Source organism: Gavialis gangeticus, unplaced genomic scaffold (assembly GCF_001723915.1).
Source record: "Gavialis gangeticus isolate Ggan-Ray unplaced genomic scaffold, GavGan_comp1, whole genome shotgun sequence".
Taxonomy (NCBI): domain Eukaryota; kingdom Metazoa; phylum Chordata; order Crocodylia; family Gavialidae; genus Gavialis; species Gavialis gangeticus.
Genome location: NW_017729026.1, coordinates 20135420 through 20153123, shown reverse-complemented (window position 1 = coordinate 20153123; position 17704 = coordinate 20135420). Strand labels below are relative to the sequence as shown.

Genomic DNA, 17704 nt, shown 5'->3' with positions numbered 1-17704 from the left:
GACAGAGATCCGTGTGATGTAATCACCTAAGAAGGTGTTAACTGCACTTAAAATGTGCGTGACTTTGCATTCAAGCAGTAAAATATGTGCTGAGTTCAATCTTAGCATAGCAAAGTTGCGCCTTTGTGGACTTGGAGTATCTTCAAATCTTATTAAGTAACACATGCTCAGCCATCGTTTGGCTTTTCCACAGAGATAATATGAGTAATATGTGGTCCTCACACAACCATGACATCTGCCAGGGACTTCTCTGCTGCACCAAGCTTCCATTGTCAGTCCAGCCCCAGCACCACACCAGTCTTGAACCAGCTCCAGTGCAGTGTCAGAGCTGCGACCAACAATCAGCAAGCTGTGTATAAGAGATTGTGCTAGGAATTATTACTGTGTTAGTAAGCATTACTGTATGGCTGCTTAAAACATGATCTAACTTTTAGTACAGCACAGTAATGCTTACTATGATCTAAATAAAACATTAGCTGAGTGTCCCATGTGATGAGGCCCTGAGTATTTACCCAGCTTCAGTTTTCTAACCCATGCTGAGCTCCATGCTCCTACAGATGAACTGCTAGAAGTACCCAAGCTAGCAAATTTAAAACAAAGTCAAGTTTATCTATATTGCAATTGCTGCAGAGGACTGCAAAAGGAAATGCTAATAAAAATGTTCTAAAATGGGGGTGGCCAGTGAGGACAAAAAGCAGAAAGCAGAGCAGCAGACCAGGCAAGGAACAGAGAGCAGAGTAGCACATCAAGCAGGGGCAGGGGGAGGATAGAATGGCACTTGGGATGGGCACAGAGCTTAATCAGTGGCTCACCTACCAAAAAAGGTTAGAACCCATGGTTCTAAGCAGTCCAAAAAAGGACCTTCATACTGCGACAGTTAAAAATTGTCTGTGTGATAAAAGTGCTTGTTGAAGGCTTTATAAAGATTAGACTTTTTTTGTTACTTGTTTAAATATCAAGCTATATGCTGTTGTTAAAAAGCCTAATTAAAGCTGAAGGTATAGTAAGGCCTAGTAAATTTAACAAAGCCTTGAAGTAGTAGGTCCTATGGCATAATAAAAAATTAACCTTATTTAAAAAATGCAAGGCTTGTACTGCTATTGGTTAGTTTAAGGACAGTTTAAAATAAAAAAAAATTAAATAACTGTAATTTATTAGCATAGCTTAAAAGTTATAAATTGGCTGGCATATCCGGAAATCATTTAGAAGAAAGATGCAGCTCTATAAAAGAAGCTCCTAATTTAAAATTAGCTGCTAACCTAAATTTAGTGGGCCCGTAAATTTCAAGGAGCCCAAAAACTAAATACCAGGTTCCTTCCCAGTACCCTTTAAACAGCAGTAATCAAAGACGCCAGCTTTGCTAAGCTTTGCAAAAAAAATCTTGTCATACATCAGGCATCAAAAGAGACTGCCAATAAGTTGCCAACACAAATTATTATTGTCCGTCATTGTAGTATTATTATTTACATATAGTTGTGTGTTTATTAAGTCAATAAACCTTTCTTACCTTTCTACCCCCAATCACACTCCAAATCCCAAACCCTCCGCAGGCGGCTAGAACATAAATTCACATCACGAACAGGATTGAGAGGCTCTAGTTCGGAGAGAAAGGTTGGAATGGAGGGAGTTGGGTGGGCCCCATTAATAGCTTTGCTTAAAAAAATAACAGGGACAGAGAATCCTAGGTGGGATAAGGATAGGTTGAGGCCTGTCTAATGTGACCTAGGAACCGTACCTGATCATTGGGCTAAGTTTGCTGCTGCTGCGTGGGGTAAGCCCAAGAAGGGGTGTTTGTTGTGGGTGCTGGCCACATGCCTGCAGTTATGGGCCGAAGAGAATGCTTAGGTCCCAGAAAAGGTCACCCAGCTGAGTAAGAAGTTAGGAGACGTGAAAGATTCCAACAGCACGGCGTGTGAGGCTGCGCGAGCTGCGCAGAGCCTCTTGGAAACATTAGATAGGAGGGAAAGGAAGTTATGATCACACGTGTGGCTGCTTCCCTCCAGAAGAGGGCACAGTTAGCACAGGCTGTGAAGCCATCTTTCAACAAGGTGCAACAGTGTCTGTATGGAGGGAAACCAGAAGCTGAGCTCTGAGAAGATCATTGGGCGGAGATGGAGGAGGAGGAAATTGATGACAAGTGTGATGCTGAACCACCCCTGTATGTCCCTGCCCAGAGGGAGGAACCTGGCTAGGCTTTCCCCGCCCAGAGGAAAGAACTCAGCCAAGTTTTTCCAGTAGTAGTAACTCATTCAGGGCCACAAGGAGGGAATCCCCAAACAGAGCTGTGTTCCTTTACACGTGCTGAGATTAGAGATATACAAGAGCAGCATAAATCCAAGCCGGGAGAGCCAGTGAGTTGCCAACGCCAATTATTATTGTCTATCATTGTAGCATTCTTATTTAGGTATAGTTGTGTGTTTTTAAGTCGATAAACCTTTCTTACCTTTCTACCCCCAACAGCACTCTCAAACCCAAACCTTCCCCAGGCGGCTAAAACACATACTATTTTAAAAATTCTAATATAATAAAAGCCTTTGTCTGTCTGTCCGTAATACTCTGGGCCAATTGCACATGTGCTACCGAGAGGGCGCACACTGATTGGCTGTGAGGGCCCAAAGTGTTATGGATGGAGGGAGCGAGAGAGACACCACACCCTCCCCACCCTCAACAACAGCCAGCAGGGAGGGGAGGGAGGGAGGGAGGGGAGTGTGAAGGGGAAGGGGGGGGTTCCTGGTGGCAGCACCGCTGTGCCTCCCCCCTGCTGCTGCTGCTGCCTGACCCTGACAACAGCCAGCAGAGAGGGGGAAGCGGTGGGGAGGGAGGGAGGAGAGGCAGGGAGGAGGAGGATGTTGCGTTCTGCCAGGTGTCGGTGGCCACCGCCATGGCAAGCTTCCCTCCCCCCTGTTCCTGGGAGCTGCCAGTGGTGCGGGGTGGAGCAGCAGGGAGTGGGGGGACACACGGAGCTGCACCGGGAGTGGCGGAGTGTGGAGGGTGCCCCACGGGGCCGGACGCTGGGGGTGAAGGAGTCCACAGGGCTGGACGCGGGGGGGGAGGGACACACAGGGCCAGACACAAGGTGGTGGGGACACAAGGGGGTAGGGGCTTGCACAGGGCTGGAGGCGGAGCAGTGGCACCACAGGGCGCTGGGTGATGGCACTTCATCCCCAACCCATCCCCCCTCATTCATGATGGGCAATTTACTAGTACTTTTAAATTACTCTCAACCCATAAGACTGTTTCAGTACTATACTTAGTATTAGTTATTTTAAAAATAAACATTTTTGCTCTTCTTAAACAACAAAGCTTTAAAAATTAACTTGAACAGGAAATTGTGGAACAAGAAATTATACACAGACTGGACTATGTTAAATATGGTCTAAACCAGGGGTGTCACTCATCCAGTCTCACAGGGCTGTGCTGCTTGCAGCAGCCACACCACCAGTCCAGGAAGAAAGCTGAACCAGGCACCCTGTGCAGTGCATGGGGCCATCCAGTACTCCTCACCTGCTGCCTGTGGGTCACTCCAAGACCCACAGGCAACTCCAAGGGCCAGGTAATATGGTTCTGCAGACCAGATATGGCCCATAGGTCCTATGTTTGACACCCCTGTCTAAACCGATACCTAAAATTCTTATCCCATTTCCTTGGTTACCTTTTATAAACTCTATATCACTCAGTGGGTTAACTGCTTTGTTTTTCTCTCACCTACCCACCTTGACTCTCTCACAGTGCTCCCTTCTTTTTCCATCCCCCTTCCCTAGTCTTTGTATTCTGATCATTGCTTTGTGTTTAGCAGCTCTGCTTCTTGCATTCCCTTCACAGCATCTGATGAAGTAAGCCCTCTATTTATGAACGCTTATGTTACACATCTCTGATTTAGTTAGTCTATAGAGGTGCAAATCTCCTGTGCCTTTTGCCTTTTGAAAGAATGCCAAAAATAAATCTATATATTCTTGAATGTATGTTTTTACAGAATCTCGAAGCTTTTTTTCAAGATTTGTATAAAAAAGCATATTAAAATGATATCAATAATTGGTTTCTGGTAAATGAAAAAATTCTATAATGCTTGATGTTAAATGTTTAAAATAACCAGGAAAATAGACCCATATTTTGGGTTTCATTTTATTTTTCTATTTTGAAAACTTTTAAAACAAACACAATTTTGAAATGTCAATGTCTTCTCCATTAAAGAAAGTCATTAATGTTTGACAGGCCCTGCTGTACTTTTTAACAGTTATACTTAAGGTTCTTGTATATGTAAAATGATTTAGACTTCTGCAAAATAGTCACACTGTGTTAGCCATTTATCAAAGTATGTTCCAGAAAAGGTCTTTTAAACAGGCATGCTTCTATTGGCAGTATTACTCATTTCATATTAAAATATGAAACTTATTGTGTTATATTGGATAAAATGACTGCTTTGATACAGCAAATAGTGTGATGGCCTCTTTCATTTTCTTTCCAAATAAAAATGTTATACTTTTTACCTTACAATCTTCAGTTTTGTTTTTAAACTTCAGTATCTTTGACATGAAAATGGTCTGAGTTCAGGAATAGTGTTAGGCAGAACTCTGGCTGTTTATTCCTTCCTTGTTGCTAGTACATTTACTTCTCTACCAATCCTCTGACTCAAAATGATAGTCAATAATAATATGAGTATCCCAGCGATAAATTCACAGGTTAAAAAACGAGTTTGCCTTCTATTTAAAAAAGTCTTCTCAGTCTTTGTTGCTTATCTTCTCTGGAAGTAGACGATTACTGCCTCTCAGAACAGAATACCTGTCTGTCCTAGTCATAAGACAAAGAACACTTTGTTTAGTATTAGAATTGCTAGTGGTGAGCTGTGTCTTCCTTTGTGGGGAAATCGTATGAGAGAAACCTATGACAGATTAAATAAAAATATTATTTAAGGTATTATCATCTAGATACAAGGAACCTTAAGGAAGTCTTCACAAAAGGTATTTTTAAAGCATTCTGTGTTATACCTTTGTAAAAAGAAAATGAGATAAATAAGAATAATACTTTCCAGTATTACCAGTATGTAGCAATTTATGTCCCCAGTTTCGAATGCTTCACAATCTTTCGTGCACTAACTCTCATTAAGTATCTGTAGTACACAGGGAAGTATTTTAAAAATGTAGAAACTAAGACATATGAAAAGGAAGCAACTTGCCCATGTTTATCCAGCAAGTAAGTGAACGAGAAAAGACTGGAAGCCAATGTCCTGACTCCTAATTTAGTCTTTAACCAGCTTTCCTCTGCTGTTCATCAGTAGAGTCCTTCCTCATTGTCAGTTCCCTTATGTTTTATTTTACCGTTCTCTAAATAGCATTACTGTGCTAGCCAAATTTTCAGTAGCAATCTACATCATTATGGGACCAGTTTTACATGCCAATTTGCACATGTGAATGAGAGGGTTTGCATGTCTGAACTTGGGGCTTGACATAAATGTGGACATGTCAGATGTCCACCTCTATTTTCAAAGGCTCAGTTTCAGTTGCACAGAGCCATGTTTTCTATTTGGCATGTTCTGTTTAAACCCAATTATATCTTTGAATGAGAGCGTCTTGCATGCTAATTTTCCATTATCAATTGTAGGTCATCTTGCCAAATATCCATGTAAGTATATACCTGTCCCACTTAGTGTAGCTTCTCTGTAACAACTGCAAGAGGTAATATCTGACGATTTACCAAGGGTACCAAATGTAAACAATATATGTATTTAATTGCTACTTTTTCTTCACTTAGAGATAAAGCCACTAACAGACAAAACCATTGGTACTGTCAGTACTGCTGTTCTTAATTCCACTATGAGACAAATATATGTGTTGTCCCAAAGTCTGTAACACTGTTGTAGGCCAATGATTATATTTTGATCCTTTTGGCTAAGGACAGACATTCAAAAAACCTGAGCCTGAATTGATTCAATCTTTGCAGGTTAGTCTAACCTGGCGAGGCTGAACCGGTTTATAACCTCACTCCCCTCTGGATTGACGACATGCAAACTAGAAGCCAGAGGGTGCTAGAGCAGCCCTCCCTTCCCTGCCACAGGGCTGAACTATGGAGAGGTGTGGCCAGGCCCTGGCAGGACGTTCTGATTAAGGAGGGGTCTCCCTCCGCCTCCCCCACCCTCCGGTTGATAACATTTGGTTACACTGCAGGTAGTTACACAGGGAGTTATTAGCATTTATCAGTCCATCAAACAAAATAAAAGCCTCTCTCATTAGTTCAAGCTCTTCTTAAATAACTTTTTCCAAGGAAGTAACAGAGGGACATTACCAGCTACCTGTTGATTAGCTTCAAAAAGCCCTAAGCCAACACTGTCCTGCCTGCCATTGTCCCATCTCCCACAGCACAGACCATAGCCAGCATGTAGCCTGCTAGCTAATGCTGAGAGGTGTCTGTGTAAGGCAGAGGGGAAGGGAGAATCCTTGCTTGAGCAGGAAGTGGCAGGGGGGGAGGAGGAAGCCAGACAAATGTCTCTGTACCTGAGGTCTCTGCTGGAGCTGCAGCCAGGGAGCAGAGGGTGGGGCCAACCCTGCTGGGCTGGAGCAGAGAGCAGAGCCCCACCCAGGGTTGCAAAGCATCTGGGATGCTGGGGGACTCTGGTTTAACTTAAACCAGGAAGGGGTCTGGGACAGATATTGTGTAAACCGGTTTGACTCAAAGCAGTTAAATCTGATAGTACATTCAACTAGGTTTATCTCAAACTGGTTTCAGCCATTTTCAGACTGGTTTATGTGCACTAAATGTCTGTTCTGTTACAGGTTTAAACCAGTTTCTGATCACTTAAACCAGTTTGTGTGTAATGTCTGTCCCTAACCTTTAAGATCAGACTTTTTTTTACTGAAGGCCCAGTGCCTAGAATCCAGTGCTAAATTATAAGGGTTTAGAATTTGTAATTTCTGGCCCTCATTGTGGGAGAAAAAAGCTTTAAAATGTGAACCCTGAAGCTCACAAATGAGAAGGTAAATCCATTTTTATTATTAAAAAACCCCTTGGGATTAAGCCAGTCTCTTGATTTGGGGAGTTTATTGCATTATTTCCGAATGCATGTGTTTGGCAGTGCTTCAGCAAAGTCCCATGAACAAAGAACAAGGCTATGAAGGAGCTGTCCAGTAGCTCTAACTTAAATAGTTGTGTTTCAAGAACAGTTAAGGAAAACCCAGATCTCTTCTTGGCACAACTTTTATTTTACTTCGTAGAGATTCAATAGCTATTCTTTTATAATGCAGAGATTATTTTACCTTCACAAAAATATTTTGAAGTCACTCTTATTTGGATTTAGGAAGATGATTTATATGTTCTCATATCTAGCAGACTGTCTAAAATGCATCATGCTGTGCCCATAACCATTCCTTCATATCTTATTGTTGTTTCAGTGAGCTAATGGAAGAATAAAATCTTGCTTGGTGGTAATATTGGTCAATTTTGTCTCTAAAAATACCAAAGTTTCCATATTCTACAACCCATAATATGTAGCAGGTTTAAAGGTCACTCAGCTTGCTGCAAAATTGCCAATGAACCATGTCAGAGGAGCTCATGTTTCTGCTTAGAGTTGCAAACTGTGGCCACAGTTGAAAGCACAAGACCTCTATGCCTGACACAGTAGAACTTGTATTATTTGCACATTCAGAACAACATAGTCAATAATTTACACCAAAAGTAGCTATCCCACCCTGTAACCCTATCTTTAGCAAATATTTAATATCTGACTGCTAGGTCTATTAAAATCTCCTACTGCTTAGAAGTAGTTAATTTTACAAACTATGTTGCTGTAGACTTACTTGCATGCTTTAAGTTTGTCTTAAATAATTAAGACAGCTACAGCCCTCAGATCAACGAAGTACCTATTTTAAGGTGTTAGTTTTATTTTTAAATTAAATTATTTCATTTAAACTATAATCCAACTCCTATTGAAATTAATTGGAGTCTTCCCAGTAATTGCAGTGGGAATTATGAGCTGTTGTTTACTCAGATATTACAATGACAGACATAAAACAAAATTACTTATTAATTGACTGAATCCATTAGTTTGTAATATCTTCTAGTCATTAGTGAGTTTAACTATATGTTTTATTATTCTGTTACAAAGATCCTATCTCTACAATCTTGATTTGTGCCTATTTTTAATGCAGAACTTATTTAGACCTTTTTAGAACTATTGAGGGGAAAAAGAATTTTTAAATAAGCTTCTTGTCTTAGTAAAAAAGTTCATTTCATATTTCTCATGTTTCTGGGGCTTTACTACATGTGGATAAACTGACAGCAAAGAAGTTGCCACAGGTTTGTTTAATATCCACAATCAAAGCTGGCTTGTAAAGAGCCTCTTGGTCAACGTACTAAATAAAATTGTTCTCATGCTAAGTATTATTCTTTGAGAGTTATTTTGAATATAATAAGAGGTCTTTTTTCCTTTGTATTATGATTATGATGTATTAAACCCTTTCTCCCCAAATGGGCCTATTATCTGGTGCCCCTGAAGGCCTTGTCAAATCATGCATAAACCAAAAGATTACTTCCTGGCCAATGACTGACAGAAATGTTCCTGTAATCTCTCTCCTGTGAGATGTCAAAGCACAGCCACCTGATAAGATTTAAGGGGCAAACTCATGGGGCAATCATTAGGAAAGGAGGAACTAGTCAGCCATGTCCACTTTAAAGTTATCCTTTAAGTCAGGCAGCATCATTCATTTAATTTTTAGGCTGTCATTAAGGCTGTAAATGGGCTTGGACAAGATCTCTGAGCTGTGGAATAATTTTAGAGAATTGCTGAGAGCAGTACAGCATTCTGATATGTGTATACATGTGTAAAACAAAAGGCAGCTCAAATAAATACATTCCAAAATATCACAAGTACTCTTTCAGCCAGATTTTAATGTATTTTTTTCTTTTTTGGAAACATCTTTAAATATTCCAAGGAACATTTATTGTGCTCTAGCACATAGCATTTACTTTGAAAGTTTTTACCTTTCCTAGACCCTCTGGATTTGGAAGGTAACTCAGAAGAGGTTGGGCTTTCCTTTATCACTTAAACAGGATAGGGAATTTTGTACCAGCTAACCCAAAGTAAAAGTCAGACTGAAAACAAGGCTCTTTAGTTTTTACTGTGATGTAAACTCACTAGCGTCAGAAGTTCACCAGTGTCAACTCTCTATCCCGGAGTGGACAAAATACAGCTGCAGGCTGAATCCAGCCTGCAAAGCACTTTCATCCAGCCCTCAGCGGCTCCCAACAAATTGTACCCCACCCAGCCCTTCCGCCCACAATGGTAACATGTACACACAGCCCCAAACTTACTGTACTGCCTCGCTCCCACCCTTGTGGGCAGAAGGGCCCAGACCTGCCAGGGTGCACCTTTTGTGCGGGGCTGCTACTCCTGCAGTCCCCAGGGACCTGCTTCACTTCCCTGGTCCCCTGCTGGCTCTGGACAAGAGGTAGGGAAGTGGCAGGGGTGGAGTTGCAGTTGGACAGGAGCTGAGAGTGTGGGGCTGGGGTTGGCACAACACCCCAAAATACTCTATGCCCCCCTACACACCACCACACCCCCTCATAAATCCCCCCCATACACACACCTACATCCTATCACACACCCCACCATACATACACACAACCATCATACACACACACAATATACAAAACTAAGAATTTATTTTTGAGTTATTATGCAATCACCTCTATATACACTACACAAACACAAATCATGACAAAATATTTATTGTAATAAAATCAAAATATGTTTCAGTAGGTATTTGACTTTAGTATATGATTTGATTTCTTTCTGGTTCTGCACTTGGGCAGTAGGAACCAGCAGCACACTTACACAATGGGGAACTCCCTACTTGAGAGCACGGAGGCAGAAAGAGATCTTGGAGTCATTATTGACTCCAAGATGAACATGGGCCGACAATGCGAGGTCATGGTTGGCAGGGCTAACCGGACCTTGTCGTGCATCCACAGGTGCATCTCGAGTAGAGCCAAGGAGGTGATCCTCCCCCTCTACGCGACGCTGGTCAGGCCACAGCTGGAGTATTGTGTCCAGTTCTGTGCGCCCCATTTCAAGAGGGATGTGGACAACATGGAGAGGGTCCAGAGGAGGGCCACCCGCATGATCCGGGGACAACAGGGCAGACCCTACAGTGAGAGACTGCGGGACCTGAACCTATTCAGCCTCCACAAGAGAAGGCTGAGGGGGGACCTGGTGACCGTCTATAAACTCACTAGGGGGGACCAGAAGGGTTTGGGGGAGACGCTGTTTCCCCTAGCGCCCGCTGGCATAACAAGGAGTAATGGGCACAAGTTGATGGAGAGGAGGTATAGATTGGACATCCGCAAAAACTACTTCACAGTTAGGGCGGCTAGGAGCTGGAACCAACTTCCAAGGGAAGTGGTGCTGGCCCCTACCCTGGGGGTCTTTAAGAAGAGGCTGGATGCCTACCTGGCTGGACTCATTTGAGTCCCGTTTCTTGTTTTGGGGTTTTGTTGTTCTCCCGCCCTGGCGGGGGGTCAGGCTAGAAGATCTACTAGGTCCCTTCCGACCCTAAATCTATGAAACTATGAAACTAAGATGGCAACTCCTCCCTCCCAAAAGGAGTATTTCCATAGGGCAAGGGGAGGGACTTCTGGTGGCAAAGGTCAGGGGTTAGGGGTGGGAGTTCTGGTCCCAAAATAGTGACAAGGGGGTGAGGCAGCTATCAAGGGGTGGGACTACCTGTGCCACCCTCAACAGCTCATCAAAACTCATTAAGCAGCCCTCCATCCGAAATAATTGCCCACCCCTGCTCTATCCCTACCTGAGACTGACCTCAGCAAATTTACCTTACAGTAAAACTAATATGCCTTACTTTCACCATGTTTTTTACTTCAGAAGAGTTGTCATACATGTGTTATCCCATGATAAATACTACATCTTTTTTGTTGTCGTTTAGCAGTGAAGTCAAACTCATATATTCCAGCCATGCTGTAGTCTAATTTATACTACAGTTTCTAAGTCCCAGGCCTAGAACGTTATTCCCACCTCTCTTACAGCCAGGATGATGTTACTAAATCATACCTACCTTGGTGACTATCAGTCATTCAGCAGCTCCCTTCAGAGCTCCAGCGTCTGACATCAGGATCCTTGCACACTTCAGCTAGGGAGAAAAGTTACACATAAACTGGTTTAAGTGATCAGAAACTGGTTTAAACCTGTAACAGAACAGAAGCTCAGTGCACATAAACCAGTTTCAAAATGGCTGAAACTGCTTTAAGATAAACCTGGTTGAATATATAATCCAACTTAACTGATTTGGGTCAAACTGATTTATGAAATTTCTGTCCCAGACCCCTTCCTGGTTCAGGTTAAATCAGAGTCCCCCAGAATCCCAGTATTTTGCAGCCTTGGACTGGGCTGTGCTGTTTGCTCCAGAGAGCAGGGCTGGCCCCACCCCTCTGCTCCCTACCTGGAGCAGTGAAGACTAGCTGACAAGGGAGCTGGGGGGTGGGGAAGGTAAGCCTAGCTGGAGATGCAGTCCAGTCGGTGGGGGGACTGCCCCCCCAGGCAAACCCCAGCTGGGGTCTGGGGCCAAGGAGGAGGGTTAAACACCCCTTCTCCTGCTCAAACTTACTGCTGGCTGCAACTGTGGACTACTAGCCCTAGGCACCTAGAAGCAGGAAGAGGAAATGATGAGCAACCCTGCAGAGTCCTGCAGTTGTGACTCTGGACTTCAACTCTCAGAGACCTCAGGGCAGCAGGAAGAGGAAGTGAACACACAGCCCATGAATCAATTCAGATTCAGGCTTTTTAACTGTCAGTACTTAGCCTTGCAGTCACTTTCTGAAGCAAAGCTAAACTTTAGATATTTTCATTCAAGAATATTGTACTTTGATTCTTTTTTCCTCTTCATCTTTGCTAAATTAAAGGATAGGCCCATTTGGCTTCTGCAGAGGGACTCAGAAGTGATGCCGCTGTTCCCTGAGCTCTAAGAAGGAAAATGAGTTAGCTGTTAAAGTGATTTTTTTTCATAACAGTAGCTGTAATTGACTCAGGTTAATTGTAGTGAAAATGTGCAGCCCTAGGCAGTAACAGTAATTAAGATGTAATATCTAGTCTTACCATTTACCTATGCTCAGACCAGAAGTGAAGTAAGGAAGGGCTGTCTTTTCAGGGTCCTTCTTGCAGTTTTTCCAGCCTCACCATTCCACAGTGTTTAAACTTCGTTCTGCAGTATCACTTACAAACCTATAGGACAGTGAACCTCTTCTTTAGGCCAGCTATAATCTACAAACTTTTGCCACCACAGCTTTGTCAAACAGGAAAGTTGCAAGGGTGTGTTCTATCACCAACAGAGTGTTGCTGGCAGAAGCCCCTGGTGTAGATATAATTACACTGACAAAGCTCACTTTTGCCGAGATAGCTCTGCTCCCAGAATAAAACAGGCTGGATGAAGTGTCAGTACAAGGTGTACCCTCACAACAAGCAGTTTGTCAGTGTAATATGTCAGTGTGGCTTCACTAAAAAGCCTTTCAAATGTGATCCTGCCTTTAGGCTTCAAATAATTAACTTTTTTTTCCTCACCTCTCTGGGCACATCCAGACAAGTGCAGACATGTGGTATGCAGTTGTGCAGATGTATCTGTGGCACTGCACACCGCACGCACTACACATTCAGGCATTCCCCGCACTGCTAATTTACAGTGTGGGCAGGGGTTAGATCCTGGTGTCAAAAAAATCCTCACACCTTAAAAAAGCAGAGCAGTGCACGTGGTGGCAGCGAGCACCACCAGAAACCAGAGCCTGGACAGCCAGGGCTGTACTCCAGCTGCCAGCCAGGCTCCGTCCTGCTAGATTGCTGTGGCTGCAGCCCCTGGAGGCCCTTGGGACCCAAGGTAAGTCTACTGGGGCAGAGGCATTTCCCAGGGACAAGCAGCAGCAGCACAAATTGTGCCGCTGCTGTTTGTCCCTGGAGAAACGCACATTCCCACTCTTGGGGACATGCCCTCTGAGTCCAAAATGCAGATAATTATTAGATGATGCAGTCCCTGCAGATTAAATTTTTGTGTGAGCCATTATGACTTTTTGCCAGCCTATTCTAAGGATGGACCTATTCAAGCATTTAGAAGTAAGGAAAAGGTAGAAAAGTGCAAATTCTTGAACTATTTTCTTCTCTCCACATTTTTGTCACCAAGCAGATTAGCAAACAAATAAAGGTTATATCATAATAAATTTGTTGTTTTTGACAGTTATTATTCTATTTTATTTTATTGTAGTTCACCCCTGAATAAATTAGTCTATTAGATGCCATCCTGACCTGCCTTCTGCATAGTTCATTCTTTTACGTGTTGCCAAAACAAGACAATTACCGATGCTCATCTCCATTAGGTTGTCTCACACTCTCCAGAATGGGGAGACAGGTCGCCACCCTAGAGTTGTTTCCCAGACTTTGGCGGCTCATAAGATTTGAATGGTTATGGCATACAATCTTCAGTAGCCAGCAGCAAAGGGGGTGATGTGGCCAGCAGCAGCAAAGGGGGTGATGTGGCTGCTGTCCTTGCTATCTGTGACTTTTCAAAGGAGTCCAAAAGGGCCACTACTAATTTGCAGCTGGTTTGACTGAAGGCAATCTTTGGCCTGAATCTAGAGTTAGGTTCAATTTTATGCCTCTGTATCCATGGGAAGATACCTCTGTGCTATGTCACCATTGTACAGCACCCTAAAAATATAAACATCATAAATTGTGTCAGTTTGAAGTTGAGGCCCTACTTCACAACAGATATATAGCTGGTCATGCCATGGAACAGAGCCAGCGCTGATAAGGGGAGTGAAAATACAGTATATGTAATGTGCTTTCACAGATTAGGCTACCGTGGGTTGACTAACCAGTAATTGCTTATCATGTGATTAGCCTGTATTGGAGTAGTCTCATGGCAGAGGAAAACTGTGGTATTTGAGATAGGCTGTGGTAACATGCTTAATAACATTCTTAATAACAATAGCTGTAATTTGAAAAATAACTTAGGAAGCTATGCACTAGATAAGCACTAGATACTCTTTGTGCATCCAAAACCTTTCTGGGACACTGCAGACCTCCAAAATAGTAATTGCAGTAGAAAAGCCCAGAGGTTAGGCAGCAACATTCTCACGTGAGAGGACAGAGATGTCTGCTGCTGGTCCTGTGGGCATGTCGACAGAGAATATTTTGGCTCCCCTAAGGCAGCTATTTTGTATACTGTCATATTTTCTTGCTTAGAGCTCAGGGACTGTGGCATTACTTTTGAGTCCCTAGGCAGAAAATACTCTGGGTTCTCTTGAGCATAAGTGCATAGTGAGCCCTGGACATGCCATCTTAATTATGCAAATAAGTTGGGATATTTTGGATAGAAGAAAAATAGTGAGGAAAGTAGTAGTTGAAAGAAATTTTTATTCAGGTCAAAACTATATGAAAATCCAACTCGCAGCACTAAATCCTTCGACAGGACACAATACTGAATCTAGCCATTGGCTGGATAAAGAGAACAGTTTGGTCTACAGCAGATGAATCTAATGATTTGAAAATCTGGAGTACAGTAAAAATGTACGACCAAGAGAATCTCTCTCTCTCCAGCACCTGAGTCTGAAGCCATCACCATTTTTGAGCAACAAAATGACTTCCTGAACTTTAGCCCACTTCCCTCACAGGATGTGCTCAAAAAATTATTGACAAAACCAAGGCATTTTGCAGTAATTGCTGATTTGCACTGTATATTTTCAGAGCTAAGTACAAACTGGAGCTGGTTGAGACGGGAGACATTTTCATGAACTGGGGCGGAGGGGGCGGGGTTCTACATTTTTTCATATGAGATGTCAGGATTTGGAGAGAGATGGACTGTTTATTTGCTCTATGGTTTGAGAATTAATAGGGAACTCTGACAAACAACCCCTAACAAGACTGACTTCTTTCTGATACTGCGAGGGCTTCTGAAGGGGGGGTTACAGAAGGTGGAAAGGGAATTAATCCCCAAAGCGGCATTAACGAAACCACGTTGTTTGCACAAAATTTGAGCTCCACAAGAAATGGAAAGTGTGAGGGAGAATGTTCTGCTTTGATCGGTGTCCTCCTTGGACAGTCCACCTTTTTCCACAACATTTCTTAAAGGAAAATATCAGAAGGTGGGTACAATGGGACAAGCTGTTCTGTTTAGCCTTAGTCGTCTTTCTTTCTATCTTGCCATCCCCTGGCAGTTTCCATGTTTGGGTTGCCTCCTGCAATTACATGTCAGAAGGAGACACACAGATCAAAACAGGGTATTAAGTTCAGGCTGGACTCATATAGCGTGTTTGAATTGCAAAAGCATCCTATTCTGGCTGGTAAATACACTCCATTTTTTCTGGCTAGATGTACATTTTAATAATCTTCTGCCACTTGACTGCACTTCCATACAATCCTACCTTTCTTATGTTGCTGCCTTCTTGAAAGAGCTTGGCCTGATACCATGCTACGGACTGGGAAATCTCCATAATCCAAGAGCTGGCCTGCCAAGCAGCAGTAGACTGTCACACAAAACATTAAGATTACCATAGAAGCAGTATAGACATACCCATAGAAATCCCAAAGGATACTTATGTATTTGGTATTATGGTATCTGTTTTATGTTTTTCTAATATACTGCTTAGAGGAGGTGTGGGGGTGCTAACCACTTTTTTCCAGCATATTGCTGAGCCGAGTGCCACACATTTTCTTTTCGTCAAGTTCTTTTGTCTGATTCTTTCAGAAATAATATAGCATGCTGCTTGTTTCTGATGTGTTTTGCTTTATCTGTTAGGAAACATGACTTGTCTCATTTCATTCCCATTGCATACAGCCAGAGCACACCTCTCTCTCTTCTTAGGCTTGAGTAGGCTGTACTAATGACTTTCCCATAACTGATAAAAAGAATGGTTCACTCTTGCTGACTTTTGTAGTTTAAAAGCTTTGTTTTGACAGGGTGGATATCTGAGCTCCTGTTTTGGAAAATCAGCACTGGAATCCACTGCTGAAAAATAATTTATATCAGATTGATCTATTTCTGATCTTGCGTTTTGTTTTGGCTTTTTGTTGCCTCTGAAATAATACCATATATTCTGAGTTTGCACTATAGCCCCGACATAGAGCAGTCTAAAAAATAAGGAGCCCTTCTAGGGCATGAAGTGGGGAGCTTTTGTTTGAAGGGTGTAGGCAGCATAGGTCATTAAGGAGTTTCACTGCTATATAAAACAGTTCATCCAGTCAGGTGAGCTGTGTTTCAGAAACACTGTTTGCTTCAAACTCATTTTTTATGTAAAATATGAATGTTTTCCTTGGTCTCCTTCAGAACATTTAAATCTAAGGAAAGGTGCCTTTAGATGAGGCAGAGATGCAGCTGGTCTAAATCATCATAGCTCCACTGGATCTGTGACAAATTACATCAGACTAGGATTTGTTCCTATCTCCAAGCCTTATGATAGCCCTATGTTGTTTACCAGACTTGCTACTATTCCACATTTTTAATAACCACTCTAAGGCTTTCCTTTCTGATTTCCCAATTTCATAATTTTCTGTGCATTGGTGCTGGCATTTTTAGTTTTTCAAGTTGTAGAGTTAAAAGTTGTGAATAACTGTTCACATGAAAAGAGGTGGATGAGCATTGTTTTGCTTTTTCTGTAATTAATGGAGGACATATTTGGATTTGGTCCAGAAAAACCCCTGCTGTTCACCACTAAATGTTTTAACTGCCCTGTTTGCCCTAGTGGCTGAAATAGCTTTGACCTCAGAAAAGGGAAGGGAAGTTGTGTTTTCTGTAGTGTTTCCCATTCCCCAAGAGGAATGTAGCTCCTGGTGTCAGAGTTAAAAAATGTTGGCTTTGTTTTTGTTGGTGATTATTGCAAAATGATTCATATTTCTTCCATGTAATTTTGAAAGAAAAACCTGTTTTCGTTTTAACATGTGATTTCTTTATTGCAAGAGAAATGTCTTCTAGTCTCACAAATTTGCTGAAGATTGTATTGTTTAATATACAACATTGTATTAAGGAAATCTCAAAAAGAACTTAAACTACAGTACTGAATTTACCAAACAGGCCTTGTGTCTGGATTTGATTATAGTTATCTTCTGCACATTTATTTAAAACTTACTAATCACTCAACCACAGTGACACTTTTTGTCTCCAAGTATGTGCACATGGCTGCCATGCTGAGCTTTTTTTTTTCCAGTAAAAAAGGTTTGTGGTTTGGATATCGCTTGCTAACAATATCTACTAGCTCACTGTTGATTATAATAGCTCAGTGTTTTTTTATCAGCATCTTAAGAAATATGCCAACTGTTGATATTGTATGAATTATATTAACAGCAGAGCATAGTCATTGCAATGAAACTTTCCATCCTAAATGGAAATGCACTAACAATTCAGAACTTCACCATTATCACGGTATTTGCAGTACTGTTTTTCTGACAGTCCATGTTCTTAGCAAAATAAGTGTAAGAAGGCAGGAGTCATTCAGTGAGATTCTGTGGCATGTCTTATGCAGGAGATCAGTCTAAATCAGGCGTGAGAAAAATATGGCCCATGGGCGCGATCCGGCCCGCCAGGTAATTCCATCTGGCATGCAGGGCCCCTCCATAAGCCCCCTGTAAGCCCTGGCCCTGGGCTGCTCCTCTATAAGTGGCACCTTCATGCAGATGGTGGCTCTGGTTACTAAATGACCAACGCCCACCCCCACCCCCCAGCCTGGC

The 17704-nt window shown here is 42.4% G+C and overlaps 1 protein-coding gene and 1 long non-coding RNA gene across 2 annotated transcripts in view; one reads left to right on the top strand and one right to left on the bottom strand.

The window, feature by feature from the left end:
- LOC109299577 overlaps positions 1-12409 on the bottom strand; it is a 22877-nt gene extending 10468 nt beyond the window's left edge. The window contains exons 1-2 of the long non-coding RNA XR_002097918.1: positions 12095-12409; positions 11058-11132 (exon numbers count right to left, since the gene is read on the bottom strand). This is a non-coding gene — a long non-coding RNA (uncharacterized LOC109299577). The remainder of the gene's footprint in view (positions 1-11057; positions 11133-12094) is intronic.
- Positions 1-17704, top strand: part of LOC109299575 (dermatan-sulfate epimerase) — a 435657-nt gene that overhangs the window by 290502 nt on the left and 127451 nt on the right. The gene's annotated exons all lie outside the window — the stretch shown is intronic.